This window comes from Callospermophilus lateralis, chromosome 6 (assembly GCF_048772815.1).
Source record: "Callospermophilus lateralis isolate mCalLat2 chromosome 6, mCalLat2.hap1, whole genome shotgun sequence".
In the NCBI taxonomy this organism is placed as follows: Eukaryota; Metazoa; Chordata; class Mammalia; order Rodentia; family Sciuridae; genus Callospermophilus; species Callospermophilus lateralis.
The window spans coordinates 79,003,151-79,021,345 of record NC_135310.1 but is presented as its reverse complement, the minus strand read 5'-3'; positions in this window follow the sequence as shown (position 1 = coordinate 79,021,345).

Below are 18,195 nucleotides of genomic sequence, written 5' to 3'. Positions count from 1 at the left end.
AGGGAAACAGTAATTGTCCTGGGGCAGGAGCAAGCTTGGAATGTTCAAGGAACAGAGAGAATGCCAGCATGCTCACTAAGGTATAATGAGAAGCACACAGAACAATTTGAGCTGAGGTCAAAAGGCAGCCTGGGACTTGGTGGGCCCTTGGTTTTATATCAGTGGCAAACTTCTAGCAGGTTAAATGCACATGGAGATCTTGAGTTGAGTAACTGCTTAAAACATCATTCCGGCTGCTGTTCAGAGAATAATAGGAAGCAGAGTGAAAGTAGGGGGATTGCCTAAAGCTTACTGCAGCAGTTTAGGTAAGAGATGATGATGACTGAAGTTGGGGGTAGCCTGAAAGAGAGAAAGAAAAGGAAAAGTTTTAAATATTGGAAAAAGATCAGTAGGGCTAGTTGTTGAGTCAAGTATGTGGGATAATGGAAAGCTGCTCAAAGACAGGTATAGGGCAAGCTGAACATTGGGTATAACCAGGCTTAGCTTTCGTCCTGGTAAACACAATGTAGGGAAGAGGAACAAGAGTAAGAGAATGACTTTAAAAAAAAAAAAAAGGAAGAAGAAAAGACAGCAAGTCTAGAATCTTAGAAGTAAGGACTCACTGAAGTATGTAACAGTGAAAAAAGCAATGGGTCAACATATTTAAAATCTCTATTATCAGTCAATGGAGGAAACATGCTAGAATAATTACCAGCTATATAAACTTTGGGAATGTATTCAATTTTTCAAAGCCTCAATTTTATCTGGAAAATATGAGTTGTAATTCCTACATTACAGAGTCATGGTGGGTATTCAATGAGTTCAACAGAAAGCACTCAATGTAGTGCCTGGTACAGTTACAAAGGGGTGGTGCTCAAGAAATGGCACCTTCCATTATCATCACCTCCCTACCCCATCCAAACTCTCTGGGCCTGGTCCCTTGTTTTAAAAATAGAGCAGGAGGACATTGTACTGTTAGGTCATTTCCACCTCTAGCATTCTATACATATCACTTCATTTGTACTTAGCCTATGGATATTAAAATGTGACTATGACTTTGGATCCATTCTTGCCTGTCTGGAGATTCAGCAAAGGTAAAGAATTCCAACACACACACCAAATTAGCACATATTTTAGTGGTGAGAACAATTCTGTCCCCAATAAGTTCCACTTAACAAAGTTTCAGTGTGTCAAAAGAGGACATTGGGAATCATTTATCTCACATCTTCTCCTTGTAGGAAATAAGGCAAACCTTCTACCCAGGTCCCGAAAGTTACCATTTACCAGAGGAGCCTCACTGACTTCATGCAGCTCTGGGCTGACTGGTACTTCCAGGGGGTACTCCATGTTCAACATGGAGAATTTTTTTCTCCAAGGAAAGGCCCCTGGGATTAGGTTAGTCATTTTCTAGAGGCACCATTTAGTGGATTAATGTTTAGACACACTAAATGGAACCCTAGTGGTCCATTCAGATAGGATGCAGCCCTTAAGGAGAAACTGAACAAAATACTTTTTTATTTCCATGGAAAGAAAGATCTACAATATTTGCATTCATCTTTACAACATTTCTCTAAGGACCTCATGATGGAATAGAACCCTATTATGATTCTGGTATCAAGAGACAGGAATAAAACCTGCATTATGGTTTTAAGAGCAATTTAGGAGATGTGATGTACTGAGTAGCCTATCAGGGTAATTTATAATGATGCTAATCATTAATTACTCGGAAGAATTACTGATGTGTTTTCAATAACTAACTCTTACCTTCTATGTTCCAGACATATTCTAAGGGTATTACATGGCCTAATAATTTGCTCCTTTCAGAAATCTTATGGTTCTACTATTAACATTCCTGTATTACATGCAAATAGAGGAATGCAGAGGTTAAGTGACCAGCTCATATACAGTTAGCAGGTAGTGAAATCTTGAGTCAAATCCAGATGGATTTTATAGCCTGGGTTCTGAATCATGCACTATAGTTATGCTTTTCAAACTTTTAAAGTCATGATTCACAATAGGAAATAACTTGGCATTGAAAGTAGTAGAAAGAATCTTAAAAACTAGTATATATCCTAAAAATGTGGAACATCTTTCAGTATTTACCTTTTTATTCTATTCCATTTCATTTTTAATTTTTTTCTTTTTTCTTTTTCTTTCTTTTTTTTTTTTTAGTTTTAGTTGGACACAGTATCTTTATTTTATTTTTATGTGGTGCTGAAGATCAAACCCAGCGCCTCATGCATGCTCGGTGAGCACTCTACCACTGAGCCACAACCGCAGTCCTCCATTCGATTTTTAATAAATACTGGTTGAGACTCACTGAATCTTATGACCCATTCTAATAATGGGTTATGCCCTTCTGGTTTTCAAATATGCTACACCCCAAGGGTGGTGGAGCACTGCGATTCATGAAGAATCTGCACAGGAGTAGAATGTAGTCAGAAATTGGTGACACTCTAATTTACAGCCTATCCTCTAACCCCACCTGTGCTCAGTTAAACAATCAGTCAGCATAAGGTCAGGGAAAAGAGGTATAATTGTTTTGCCAAAATGTCCTAATTCCTCCTCAGTTATTTTCTTTCTTTTGTTATACTATCCAAATTATGCCTGGACCATTTTAATAGAGAATTAAAAAACATCACTCAAAAGCCCAATTCCCCCGAGCCCTGGAATAATGGCATTTTTTTACTAATGAAACATGCAAACTACTGTCGGGTCCATTAATAGTCTCAATTTTTAATCTCCCAGATGATGGAACATTAAGGTTTCCATGGCAGCAGCTTCCAGCTGTTGGGGGATTCCAGGCTTTCAGTTGTGTGACAATTAGGGTGAAGCATTGCTGAGACTTTCCAGTGTTTCTGCATCTTTATTATGCAGCATTCAGTATTTTTAAAAGCACTTATTATCATGATGTATTAGTTTAAAGAGTTTGACATGTTGGTACCTATCTTGGGAAAAGAGAGTAATTTCTTGAAGCCTATCACCAGGAGCTGCCTGACAGATCTGGATGATCTGTGTGTGATCATTATCTTCAATGTTTGGCTTATAAATTAATAAGTCTAGGTGACTTCAACTATGGGCAGTTTGTGTACCAGATGCTCATGATATGTGATGAGGACACAGATCCAGGGATCTAAAAACAAGACCAAGATGACCTTCTTCATCTTTCATGTCTATATATCAGAAAACTGCAATGAGCACGTGAAGCCTAATTAGTTTGTTATGGAAATTGACACGATTTTTGGAAGAAATATAGCTAAAGAATGAAAGACAATGAGAGAAAGAAATATGAATACTGAGTTATAATCAGTTACCATGTAATGCCACTGATCAGATGATGCACAGTAAAAGATTATTAAGTTCTCACTTCACGAATGTGAAGGGCATGGCTGAAGTTACTTTTTATGAAGAACAGCAGAGTGGAGACGAAGGAAGTAAGGGAGAGACAGCAGGAGATAGGTAGGATTATCCCCATGTTTTATATATATATGAGGAAATGTACAAGGAACTTAAATGCTGCTTACATAAATTATAGCATTCACATACAACACTCTGTGAGGTAGGTTATCAACAGCCCAATTTTATTGATGAGATGACAGGAATTCAATGGGATTATGACAATATTAGTGCTCTCTATTAACCAAATCTACTTCTTTTTCCTTTGAACCATCATACCCAGAGCTAGACCATACTTCTTACTCTGCCTTGCAATGAAGTAAAAGTATATTGAATTTTGGTCAGCAAAATGTAAGCAGAAGTAATGCAGTCACCTATGTTTGAAGATATTGATGCCCAAGATGACCTTTATGGTCGCAGATAGAAGATGGAAATGTGTCTATCATTCTGTTTCTCTAAACAGCTATATGGGACAATTCCCCTGAAAATATATAATATATTTTAATGGGTTGTTACTGAGATTTTTACTTTGGGGCTCTTGTTGAGAAAGAACAGCAATGATAATTATCCCACCTATTGATGCAGGGTGCTTCTGTAACACAAACTTAAAATATGTGGCATTAGCAAGGAAACTAATACTCGATGCCAGAACAATGGTAATTAATGTTATACTGTGGAAAAACATTTGTGAATTACAAGAACATGGAAAACAGGCCATGTGCAGACTGAAGTAGCCAGTCTGGAAAACTGGTTGGAAAAATATAATGGATTAGTGTGTGTTGGTGACCTTGGCTGAGTTTGGCACAATAGTACAAGAACAAGCTGTATTTAGGAGAGAATTGGTCAGTTTTGGAAAACCAACTGCTTCTACATCCCAATTTCAGATTTAAAAATTTAAGGTTAATACAGCCATTGAGTCAAAGAAATCTTCAAACTCAAACTTGTAGAAAAATCAAATTAATAATGTTACTTTCCTTTTTAAGATGAATGGCTTCAGAATATCTATTATTTAGTTGGAAGAAATAAGACTAGGTAAGTATAGAGAAGAAAACAAAAAATAAAATAAATCTGAGAATTGTACCTAGTAAAAAATTTGTGATAAAGTTATGGAATGTGAAATGACTAAAATAAAATGGATCAGAAGCCTACTAAGTGTTCAAGGGAATTGTATTACCAAAGAAGTGTGGACTTAACAAACGTCTGACTTTTTGTGACTTATCCTTGAAACTTCTATTTTCCACATTCAAAGAGCTATAGTTTTCAGCAAGGGCATTCAAAACCTTCATTTCAAATATGTCTAAGGAGGAGGGAAAAAGAGGAAGATGCTCCTAGAGAATGAATTCAGGGGCCAAGAATTCCGTGCCAGAGAGCAAAATCAACACTACCAGGGCAGAGTTGCAACACTGAACCCACAGGATTCCCACATTGCTCTGCATCAGTGACCGCTGTCTTCTTCAGATGGAGTGTTGACTACACCTATCTTCCCCTGCTCCATCATTGTATGATGGCTTCAGAGTTCAAAGGTCACTACACCATGAAGTGCCACATCCTGACTCCACACCAGCTTGGGATCCTAAACTTGGAACTGGATACAGTAGCTAGATGGGACTTTGGATTTTGTAGCTTGGGAAGAATATAAGTGTGTTCTCTGCAGAGGAGGAAAAATAAAGCAGATATTTGGTGTCCAAATAGGGGTACTATGGCAGAGATAATTTTATATATTTGCCAAACCTATTTCCTTTTTTCCTGGATGTATAATCCAGCCTCCTTTACAGTAAATAGGGTCACTCAACTGAGTTCTGATTAGAGAGATATATGCAGAACCGATATGTGCCCAAAATCCAGACCTGTCTCAGAATCTATGGAACAGATTTCTACTTCCTCTCTGCTACTCCATTTCCAGTTGATTGACAACAACCAGGGAAATCTTAAGAGCTGTACTCTAAATATGGCAGATTATTTATCAACCTGGATCTTTGAAAGATAGTATAAAGAAGAGTTCCACCACCACCACCCCTACCCAGCCCACACTAAACTGCAGAAGAATGATCATAGCACTCTTATTTGTAATTCTCCAGAAACTGGAAGCAGACAAGAAGTTCTCCAATAGATGAATGAATAAATGAACTGTGGTATATACATATAATGGAACACTATCCAGCAGTAGATAAAATTGAGCTACCAAACCATTTAAAGACATGGAAGAATCTTAAATGTATATTGTTGATGACAGAAGCCAGTCTCAAAAGAGAAGTCTATACCATTCTATTTATGTGATATTGTGAGAAAGCTAAAACTATAGGGATGATAAGCAAATCATTAGTTTCAGGGATTCATTAAGGGGTAGGGTAGACAAGGGTTGAATAAGTGATGCTTTGGGATGTTTTAGGGTCATGAAACCATTCCATATGATGCTATAAAGTGGATACATGACTCATTGTATTTGTAAAAAACCTATAGAATTTTATAGCATAAAGAGTGAGCCTTATTATATGAAAATTTTAAAAAATAATTTATGAGGTTGAACTATCTCATGATGAAACACTGATTGTAACAAAAAATATATCTATCCAATACCTAAAATAAACTCACTGATGAGAAAAATGTTACTGCTTTATGTAATTTTGGAAAATAGTGGAGTCTATAAGATTAAAAACAGAAGAAAATGCACAGTCTTACAGTTTATAAAGTTGTTTGCCCCATGAATATGGGTTAATAATTCTAAAATCAGTATAAATGAAACAATTAAGTACATGTATGGCAGGCGGTGGAAGCCATATTTATAAGCTAGAATGGGAGGTTACAGATACGCAATTTAAGAAATCTAGAACTATGCATGATATAATGGATTAGAATTGGAGATATCAATAGGAACTTATATCTAGCTAAATGTAGATATAGAAAATAACAGAAATATTTGTAGATATGAGTATGCAAACACATACTTCCTTAATCTTCCAGATGTGTTTCTAGAATTAACTAGAAGCAATGACACTCTAGTAATAATGAGTAAAACTGGTGCCCATATATAATTTTCCAACATCATTTTCCAATAAGGGAACAAGAGCTATTTGAAGACATAGCTAATTTTAAGATGATAGCAGATAGTATGCAAAATGAGCCTGGAGCACTCTGTAGTACCAGAATGTTAGGAAATGCTCAAAGACTGAAGCCCCCACAACAATGGGATTATATGAAAAGAGCGCAGAAGCCAACTGAAAGCAAGCTCTCAGTGGTCAAAGGTGAAACAATTTAACCATCAAAATAAATTGAGTAATAATGGGTAATATTTCTAAGTATAAAATAGTTATGGATGCATAAATATACTGATATAAAATGATAGATTGATAAGCAAATGAGAGAGAAGAGACAAATCTCCCATGCAGAAGAATTCCATGTAATCTATGTAGAGAGATGAATAGTTACTTCCTATCAAAGTGCACAGAATGAAAAGGGGTAGAAATGAGCAACTATAATGGAGAAATTTGACAAACACTCATCCAGCCAGGTGATAAAGATCAATAGCAACAATGCTAAATCATTTCAAGAGTATGTATCTTTCATTTGTGCTAGAAATTATTTCCCCCAGCTGGGCATGATTGCACATACCTGTAATCCTAGTGGCTAGGGAATCTGAACAGGAGGATTGTGAGTTCAAAGCCAGCCCCAGCAACTTAGAGAAGCCCTAAGCAACTGAGCAAGAACCTGACTCAAAATTTTAAAAAAAAGTTGCAGGGGCTGGGGATGTGACTCAGTGGTTAAAAAAAAAAAGAAATTACTTCCCCCAAACTTATACTCCAAACCTAATCATGAGAAAAAGATTAAATAAACACCATTAAAGACATTCTATAAAATATCTGACCAATATTCCTCAACACTGTCAAGATCATCAAAAACAAGGAAAGTCTGAGAAATTGGCATAGTCAAAAAGTAGTCTAAGACATGATGACTACATGTAATATGGGATTTTGGAATAGAAAAAGGACATTAGATTAAAAATAAGGAAATCTGAGTAAAGTATTTATTTTAGTAAATAATAACATATCATATTGGTTTATTAATTATGACAAGATATTAATAATAGTAAATTATATTGGGTTATATAGAAATTCCCTGTTACTTTTGCAACGTTTTGTAAATCTAACCTATTTACAATGAAAGATCTATTTTGTTTCTTTAACCTTTAAAATAAAAGAAGTATAAGATACTATTGAGAATATTTATTTTATTAATTATTTCTCAAGCTAAAATTGAAGGAGCTAGATAACAGGGTTTATAAGGTCATTTCTTGACTAAGATTTTGTGATTCTATGACACAAAGCTAATGAGAAATTTATCTAAAGCAAAAAATCCTAATTTTATTGGCATTTCCAAAGGTCTAGTTTCTTAGTACACAGACCAGTAGTTTTATTATTTTTTCAATTTAATACCTGTATAATAATTACATAAGGGAAACCCAATAGTTAATATTTTTGTTAGAAATAATAAATATGTTGTTTGCCAAATTGTTCCTTACACAATAATTACAAAATGAAAATTCTTTTAAAAACCCAAAACAATAAAAACAACCCCCCCCCCCAAAAAAAACCCAAAAAACTTTTCTCAGTGTTTACTGAGAGTGAACTAGCACAGCATGGGAAAGGGTGGTTATTTTTAAACAGGCCCATTATATTTCTCTTGAGAGCAATGGTGTACATATTCAAATAAACTCGATACAACCTGGGACTGATGATGAAAGAATATAACAAAGGCACTGCTGTGGTTTCACATTAGTAGTCTTGCTGATCAGTGGTGGGCCAACCTATGGGGAACACCAAGTGTTGGGAAGAGGAGAGGGAAAAAAAGAACTTTTTATTTCTTCCCTAAGATGAGAGCTATTGTTTCCTATTACTGAACTGTATGTGATGGTGGAGAAGAAGCAGGGGGTGTTAATTAAGAAGATTCTTGGTTGGTGGTTGTGGGGGATAGCTGATATGCAGTAAAGAGACACAGTGGGTTACAGATTGCTGAGTAGCTGTATCTGAACAAAATGTGTCACATATTTATCAGTTGAACAGCAATAAAGCTCAGAAATGACTAACTTATAAATAATGATCTACTGAGTGATGGAGACGAGAATTCAGTGAGTTCATGTTAGTAACATTCTTTCTTCTGGAAAAAAATGGAGGTCTTTTTTTTTTCCCCAAGAAATTGATAGTTTAATAACCACACTTTTTTTCCTTACAACTCTAAAGAAGAGGCTAAGGAAAAGCTAAAATAATGAGTTAAAAGTCAGAAGAAACTTGTGTGGTTTATGTTATTAGATTTTTTAAAATTCTGAGGAAACAATACATCTTTTTATTGAGCACTTTTATGTTCCTGTTTTATATGCAGCTCTTTGGAGAGTATAAGAAGAATGTAAAACAAAGTCTTACTACTGTGAAGTAACTTGATCCTAATCTTACATCAGTCAGAGTAGGTAAGTTGACAAGGAAAATTAGGAAAGAGTGAAGGACTCAAATATTTGGAAATTTTGGAAAAATAGGAGTTCAGAGATGGGCAAGTCTAATGGAAATACAAAACCAGTAAAAATAAAAAATTGAGTCTGACTTCTAAAATATGTTAAAAGAAATGCATGTCATTGTTTGTGAGTGCTTAAAATGTATTATGTAATAAAGGATACTTTGAACAACAAGGCAAACATAGCTCTGTCAAAATGACCCACTTACCCAGAAGTTCATGCTAGCAATTTCAGGATCAGAAAAAAACAAACTTACAAGCAGCCAATTGCAAATATTCCATATTTTAAAAATAGGCAAAACATTCCTCTCTTGTTCTCTTTTGGTCCCAGTCAGATTGTTCATATTTATATAGGGAAGAGAACTATCAATGTACAAGAATTCAACAAATTGAGTTTAAAACTCTAACTAGCATTTATTAGCAATTCATGAGTTGGGCAGCACCCTGTCTATGAAATAGAAAGATGCTCTACTAGGCAATGGGCAGCTTTCTATTTATGACATGGAAAGACATTCCACCTTCAGTTTTTATATATAAAAAAAAGAAAGAAAGAAAAGAAAAAGAAACAACATAGTGTAAAAAACATAGTAGTTAATATCAGGCTACTTCATATTACTTTCCTTTTATAGATAATGCAGAGGGAATGTTCTTATCATCCCAGTTAAGGTTGACTGGATTCCTTTGGATGATTGGTTGCTATGAATTTCCTATTATTTTTTAAACTGGCCCAAATCGAAGTGAGTTCAGTTTGATTATGTGGCACCTAGCACAAGTAATTCCATTCTGATTTGGTCTGGTCTATTGAGGTCTCATGCAAGAGCTCAATCCAAAATAAAGCCCTCCCAAATTGTAATTTAACAGCACTCAAAAAAACTATTTTCACTTTATTCTCCCACAGAATCTTGGCTCCCTCCAGTTCTCATTTATTGTTTTCAAATCATGAAAAGCCATTCCTGAATCCATTTTGGGAAAGCACGTGTTTACTAGAGTATTAAAAAAAATGAGTCATTCTTCTCTGGCTAATCTCCATCACATCTCAAGGTGCATATGATGCATTATTTTACTAAACAAACAAACCACCTTCTCCCCACCCATAATGAGAAAGGGAATAAACAGTTGGGTAAGGGGGACATTATGCTACAATATGTGTAGAATATATGGGTTCATGATGCTATGTACTTGAAAATGGCCATGATATAGACTTTCATTTATTCTACCTCAACTATCATATTTCTACTCTTAAATTAAAAGGCTTTTTCTTTTACAGACATCCATAAGTTTTTCAATTTCAATTTCAAATTCTAAATCCATTAGAATTATCAAAAACTTCTTATAAAATTTTGATTTGTGAGATGGTATACTCTTTAGCTACCCTTTCTTTAACTTGGTTCTTTTGAATCATTGTCATCTCTTCATCTGCTTACTTTCTGCATCATCATTTCTCTAGTATCTAAATTTGAATTTTATTCATTTATTTGTTTGCATTTAGTTGTTCTTGAGATCATGGAAAGACAAACTGATATTTTCTTTTTTCACTCTGTAGGCAAAGAATTAAACTAACAAACATATTAGTAAAGGAAAGAGATAACACTCAAGCCTGAAGATATTTTTCAAATAAATTCATCATTCATCCCTCCAACAAAGAAAAAGAAAACAAATATCTAGATAATTATATAATATAATGTGGCTGGTTCTATCTCACAGACATAAAGAAATCTCCCATGATTACAAAATCTGACAGGAATACTGGCTTAGTCTATTCCTGCTGCTATAACAAAGTACCACAAACTGGGTGATTTATAAATAATATCAATTTATTTCTCATGGTTCTGGAGGCTGGGAAATCCAAGGTCAAGGTGTTAGCAGACTTGGTGTCTGGTAAAGGATAGCTCTGTGCTTCCAAGATAGTTCCTTATTACTCTATCCTCAAAGGGTAGAAGGTAGAAGGTCAAAAGGTGACAAACATTATGTGAAGCTTCTTTTTTCAGGGCAATAATCCCATTTATCTTGGTACAGATCTTATTACCCAATCACTTCCTAAAGACCCCATCTCTTAACACTATCACCTTGACAATAAATTTCAACATATGAATTGGGGACAGTCAGATCATAAGATACATTGAACTCTGAGTGTCATGATTGCTCAAAAAATTAGTAGCTAGACTATGTTGATGACAGGTTGAATTCTTTGTATATGGAAATTTGATAGACATTGGTTAATGAATGGATGAAGGTTGATGTTTCCATTAGGGATTCTTAGTTCCAGAAAACAATGTCTTTAGTCTAGCAAAATAGAAATTATGCTTGTAAATACTCCTTAGCTCCAGAGTTAAATTGTTTTAATGTTCTTCGAGTTCTTAATGAGACAGTTAAGTTTATAGGAAAGAGTCATCACATTAGGTTAAAAAGTACATGGCATTCCTTGTCCTGGATAGTTAAAACACTTGCAGATATGTCTAATGAGTTTAGAACAGCAAGAGCCAGGAAGTTCCTGGTTCTGCCAAGGACTAGCAAGGGTCCAATAACCTTCCTCAAGGGAAGGGGTAAAGAATGACACTGTTCCTCAGATCGGTACTTTTAGAATCCCATGCACCATTTTAAAATTAACATTCCTGTTTATGGGCTGAATTGCTTCCATTCAAAATTCATAGATTGAAACTCTAAGCCCCTCAGAATGTGACTCTATCTGGAGACATCCTGAACACGCCCCCATTGTGACCCGTGAGCCCAAATCTCATGTATACACTGCTGCTCTAAAGTTATTTCCATGTGGCTGTGCCTCTCTCTCTTGGGGCTCCTCTTAGTTCTCTAACTCTGGGTTGTAGTTAAGTTTATCAAGCCCTGCTGGAGAAAAATCACTTCCATTACCAGCAAAGTTCCTGTGGAAAAAGTTCTTTTATAGATCAGGGTCTTCACAATATATTACTGATATAAATCTGACACTAATGATGTAAACCTGTTCCAAGCCACGGAGTGAGCCCTCAAGCAAAATTGTGAGCTTGGAGGAATTCATCTTCAAGGTTTTAGCCTCTTCTGTTTCCCATTATCTAAGTGAGGCCACTAAGAGACACAGGCATCTCTTCTGCATTTTATAGACACTTAATCTGGAAGAAGTTCTCCTAATATTTACTTAATCAGTCATTCACTCCTATAAATACTTTTTGTGTTTCCTCTTTGTAGTTGTTTAACACTGGAGTATATGCTCCTCAAACAATATTTTTTGCTTTATTTCTGGGGAAATAGGTAGAAGGAATTAGTCAAATCCTCCTATTAAAGAAGATCTACTTACATATAAATTAAGGGAACTAGGGAAGAAATAGGAGCCATGAAGGTACAACCCAGAAACCCAACCAAAGGAACTTTCCTAGGGAAAGGAGAAAAAGTGCATATTCAGACTCTTCAAATGTGGCTAGTTCAAGAGGCATTAGTGAGTGAGTTGCCGCAGAAGGGGCTGCAGATGAGAAGTCTGGATCCTGAGCAGGAGGAGGAAATGAGACTGTGCTGGGGGGTTACAGTGGAGGATGGATTGCTTCTTTTCTTTGTATCATTTGATTAATAGGGGAAATAGACAAGGAATAGCAGGGCACAATTTGGACTCTGATGTGATATTTAATAGCCAACATAGATTTCCTGACCAAGTAAATTTCAAGTTCCTATTCTAAGCAGTTATAGAGATAGGCTTGTTGATATGGCTCTTGTTTAGAGCAGAAACAGTACTTGATATTAGCCCCAAAGCATGACAGGCTCTTCTTTCTTAAATTAACTATCCACATGAAACTATTTTCATTATATCAGATGCCACCAGGATGATATCCTTTTATCCCCCATCCAAATGAAATATCATTTTTTTTCAACCAAATTTAGCAACTGGAAAATTTTTATAGAAAGTATTTGGTGATGCAGCTTATCTAAAATAGCAATACTGAAAGTGGATATGTTCTATAGACAGGACTCCTAGAGGACATGTCTGTACATGCCTGGCTTATCTCTCCCTGGAAGATGAAAATAAAGTCAATCCTGGAATAGGAACTATTTCAGAGCTGAATGTACTCCACTCCAAACTCTTTTTCTCTTGGAAAGCAAAACTATACATTTCTACACAAACAACAGCCAGTTAGCAGGCACAAATGCTATGTGGGAAATTAACTTAGAGTGGGTGAGACAGACTACTAAAATTTTGACTACCCTGCTAAATTTAGGCAAGGAAGATCCATCTATGCCAATTTAAAATGGTTTCCAGGGGCTGCTTGATCGCACATTTCAGCAAAAGACAGAGGACTAAAATAGAGAAAGGAAATATAGTTATCCCTGGCATTTAGATGAACTTCTAATTAAAGTATCTATCCACACCCTGCTTTACAGAAGAAATAAATAGCTCTTTTCTGCTGGACAAGAATTACTATATTCTTTGATGAATTCGCTCTGCTGGCTCATTCCCTCTTTCATGCAGCCATAGAGACCCAGATGAGCTGGAGTTGCAGGAGAAGGAAATCCAGCGCTTTCATTTATGTCAATGGGAGACACCACCAAGAATATTTTCTCGTGAATGTCAGTTAAATATTAAAATTATCAGGTATGAATTTGTTAAATATATTAAATTAATTCTTTTCCATGATACCTCACTCTCCAGTCCCTTTCCAAAAGCTGCTTTATCAACACAATTAGTAGTTTCTTTTTGCAGACACATCTTCTTTCATGCTTCAACTACCACCAGCATAATATTGTTAGAAATAAGTGATCACACAGGTGTGACATTGATTTGGAGATTTTAAAATTTACATTTGCATTATTCTATTTTAAAAACATCCACCACATAGAGTGTGTTCTCAGTTATTTTTGCCTTGCCAGAATTATACAATATCTGATTTTGGAATCAATACTCTGAAATAAATGTCTAGTTCTGCCTGACTTTCTATATAACCTTGGCAAAGACATTTACCATGTTTTGGCTCAGTTCCTCTATCTGTAAAACAGGGATAAAAATATTGACTTTACTAATAGGGCTATGGGTCAGATTAGTTATCCCAGCTTTGCAAACTGCTGTAAAAAATCATCAGTCTGAAAAAAAAATCACACTTGGGCAAAGGATGTACCTATTCAGTCTATCCATCCAAATATTCTGTCTATCCGTCCAAATCCATCCTTTCCACTTATATCATTCATACTCTTCTCCCACCTACTAAATTCTCTCAGGTGAGAAAATGGCCCAGTGGAGATGCCATTAAGTACACCTCCTGAAATAAACCCATGAATGTGAACCAATATATAAACTAATAAATAAAGTGAGAATTAAACTCTGACACTAATAGCCTATTGTTTTTTAAGACTACACTGAGTTTCTTAGACCTTGGGTTTTTGTTTTATGTTGACATTGTCACACTCATCACCAATTAATTATGCACTGGCACTAAGCTCAGCTTTTGACATTGTTACCTCATTTAATCCTCACAACCATTCAGTGAGGAAATGTCTTAGTCTGTTTTTCATTGCCATAAGACCGGGTGATTTATAGGGAAGAAAAGTTTATTCTTCACTATTCTGGAGGCTAAGTACAATATCAAGATGCCAGCATCTGGCAAAGGCCTTTTTTGCTGCATCATCTTATTGCAGGAGGTGAGAGAGGGAGAAGAAGTGAACCTGAATGCTCAGACCTTTTATAGCATTAATTCATTCATGACTGTGGAGCCCTCCGAACCCCTATATAGCTCTCATTAGACGCTACCTCTCAACACTGCTGCAGGGGGATTGAGTGCCAACATATGATTTTTCTGAGACACATTCAAATCATAGCAAAAAAGTATTGTCATTATTATCCCCATTTTACTAGTAACTCAGTTGAGACTTAGATAAAATAAATTGAAGTCACATGACTTGTAGAACTAGAACTTAAACCTGGTTCCAACTGACCCCAGAAGCTCAATTCTTAAATTTTGCTATATTCCTATCATATTAATCTTTATGACTAAAGAATCTTGCAGCCAAAAATGGTGTTAAGATTCAAAGCAATTATGGGAAGGAAGAAGACATCAAGAAACTGACATTATTGCAGATGTAGAAAATGTCCCCAAATCAAGGCAGATATTTAATTGAAAAAAAAAATCACACAAAACTCCACTCAGCTGAAAGGAAAAAAGTAAACCCTAAGAGAGAATACAGCTGATTCTTCAAATAGAACAGAAGCAGTATGAATAGAATGCACTTTATATCGAATATATTTGACATATTACTTTTTCACATGCCCCCTAAATTATTTTAAAATTTATTTATCACTTTTAAAATAAAATTTAAACCTGTCAAGGGTGTTCAAAACCCAAAAAGGTATTAAATTGAACATTAAGGTAAATGAATTCTAGATTTCCTTCTAACCAAGTTAGAATCTAAGTTCAATGATCCTCTAAATGATTGGTGAAAATATAAATTAATTGAACGGCACTGTTCTGTGCATGTTCTATATGGGTTCACTTTCACATTTCTCTTGGAATGTGAGAAATGTGAAAGTGAACCCATATGGTCACTTACAGTCACCCTCAATGGTCTCCTACAATCACTCAATTCCCTCCTCTCACCAGGTAACTTTCATTCATACTCAAGATGAAGAGAAAAGTCTGTCATCCAAACCAGGACATTTTTGGTACTGACCCAGGACCCTAAAATAACTGAAATTATATACTATTTTGGAAAATATATGCTTATTGACTATAAATTTTTTATAATTATAGATTGTCTCATCCGGAACCTATTTTCAAAATTAAAATTCTTTACGAAAATTAAAATGATATATCTGTGTACATTTAAACCAAATATTTCAAAACTTTTTGTACTAATTATCTTAATATTTAAAATAATACAAGCAGACTAAATAATAGTTTTTCTGAGCTGTATCTGTTCAAACATACTGTTTCATAGGAATTTTTTTTCTAAGAAAGGATCAATTTCCTTTGTGCAAAATTGCCTGCAGTCTTCAAAATGCATAAAATCTCTTCAAAGATAATACATGGAAATTGTTGACATTTCCAACATACTTTGTAAATCATAATAGTTTTCATCAAATAAATTCCCTAAATTTACTGTTCTTTTCAATGTTTCGCTGATTGAGATGCTGCAATTTTTTCTTTTCTGCTTACTTTTGTTTCATTCTGGCAAAGAATGTACATTCATTGTTGAGAGATAATTCTCCATAGGTCTTTCACATTCTTACCTATCTTCAGAATGACAACTGATCTTTGTTCCAGGCTACAGTTCCAGGGATATTTGTACAGAAAATATCCTTGGAAGATAAGGTCTCCCTCTTAAGCATAAGGCAAGTTGGTTTACAGTCTTAGAGGATAAAGATGGTGTCTCCCCCAACAGCAAAGTTCAGGCATACTTCCTGTCCATTATCAAAGACTCAGGTTCCCTAAGGTAAGTTTCCCAAAGGTAAATGTTTCCCTGCTATACAGCAACTTACATTATACAAATATTATTTGAGGCTCTTTGTACCAGATATGGGATATGGGGGTTTACAGTATCCATGCAAAAATCATGCCACTCTGATGCTATGATCTGGATGTGGTCTATCCTCCAAAGATTCATGTGTTAGAAAGGTGGTACCCAGTGGTGAGAAGTGGTAGGACCTTAAAGAGATGGAGCACAGTGGGAGGTTGTGAGTGGCCACTCTCTACTGTCTGACATCTTGTCTGGTAATGCCATCTCTTCCCTAACACATGTGCTTCACCCTATGATGTCATCTGTCCTGATGTCCTCACCAAATCTTAGCTGATGCCAGCATGATGTCCTTGAACCTCGCAAACTGTGAATTAATAAACCTGTTTTCTTTACAAAGAACTCAGACTTAGGCATTTTATTATAGTAATGGAAAATGAACAATACATCTGGCTATTACTATTGCAATGGGTAATAAAATGCCCTTAATCTCTGTCCCAGGAGTTATATGTCTTCTATTACCATCCATAAAAATCTGGAAGGCTAACATATTATCTTAAAAGTAAGGTAAAATCCTTAGATGTTCCACAGTTCTTGTCAATTTTTATGATAGGGATGGCATGCTAATAGAGATATGACTTAATGGAAGAAGAAGGGGAAGAAACTTTGGGGATGAATAAAGAAAAAATTAAATTATTTTAAAATTAATATATTTTTACTTGACAAATAATTTTTGAGGAAGTCCATAAGATTAGCAGTGAGTAGTGTCCAAATATGTTTGGTCAATAAATGGTTCTTCACTTTACTATCTATTACTAAAGAATTAAGGAAGTGGTTTTAAGCCAAGTACAAGGAAATTGGTCAAAGACAGCTGCCTACAAAGATCTCCAGATGACCAAATTTTCTTACTAGTTGGCCTGTCAACCTTAAATTCTCCACATATGGCAACTAGCATTAAGATCCATTCTGGATATGTGGAAGACGCCACCCTTTCAGACAACAAATACAGAAATGAACATCTATTTGGATGGGGAAAAAGACAAATTTGCCACCAGTGTGACAGAAATCCAGCTAATTCTTAGTTTTAGGATGATCTAGGAGTCCATGGTGTGGGATATGTTACACCTTTTAGAGAGGAATTGCAACAGTTGGGTATCTTTTGTCTCAGTCCCTCCTGAAGGCCATCAAGCCAACCTCAGATCCATTCAAACTGACAGAGAAGGTCTCAGTTTTTCAGTGGGTCTTTCCTGCTATGAGAAGCCTTTGACTTTCTTGGGGAGATTTCCTTGAGAGACAAAACTCCACAGGGAAATCACAGAGGAATCATTGATTAGTATTCAGGGTCTTCCACCCCCAGATTAGGTTTAAAATCTAATTAAACAATGGAAAATGATATACTAACCCAAAGGACTTTGCATATATTCTTATGGTCAGCCTCATTGCTCTGGAAAACTCTCTTAACCCCTATATTAAAACTGGGCAAAAATATAAGAGATGTTAACATAGTAATTGTGCAGTAATTGACTCAGATTAAAGTGGGCTTCTTTGTAAAAAGTTATTGTGTGTGAGCTGAGCACAAGGAGGCAAAGTTTGCAAATCCAACATTTCTATCCAAAAAGGAATGTGGCTGTGGTTGTCAAGTCAAGGTATCCCCAAAGCAGAAATGGACAGTGTCACTGATATGACTTTGCTATTCAGCATAGGGCTTGGAAGTTTGTCTAGTTAGCTGCGGTACTGTTTGAAATCAAATATAAATGCAAAGCCTTGTTTAATGTCATGGAGCTACTTTCTCCCTGTACTCACTGATCATTCTTGTACTGAACCCTTTCCTCAGTGGTTTTTAGGAGAAAGATTATTGGGGTGCAGCCAAGTTCTCCCTGTCCCCAAGAGAAAATCAAA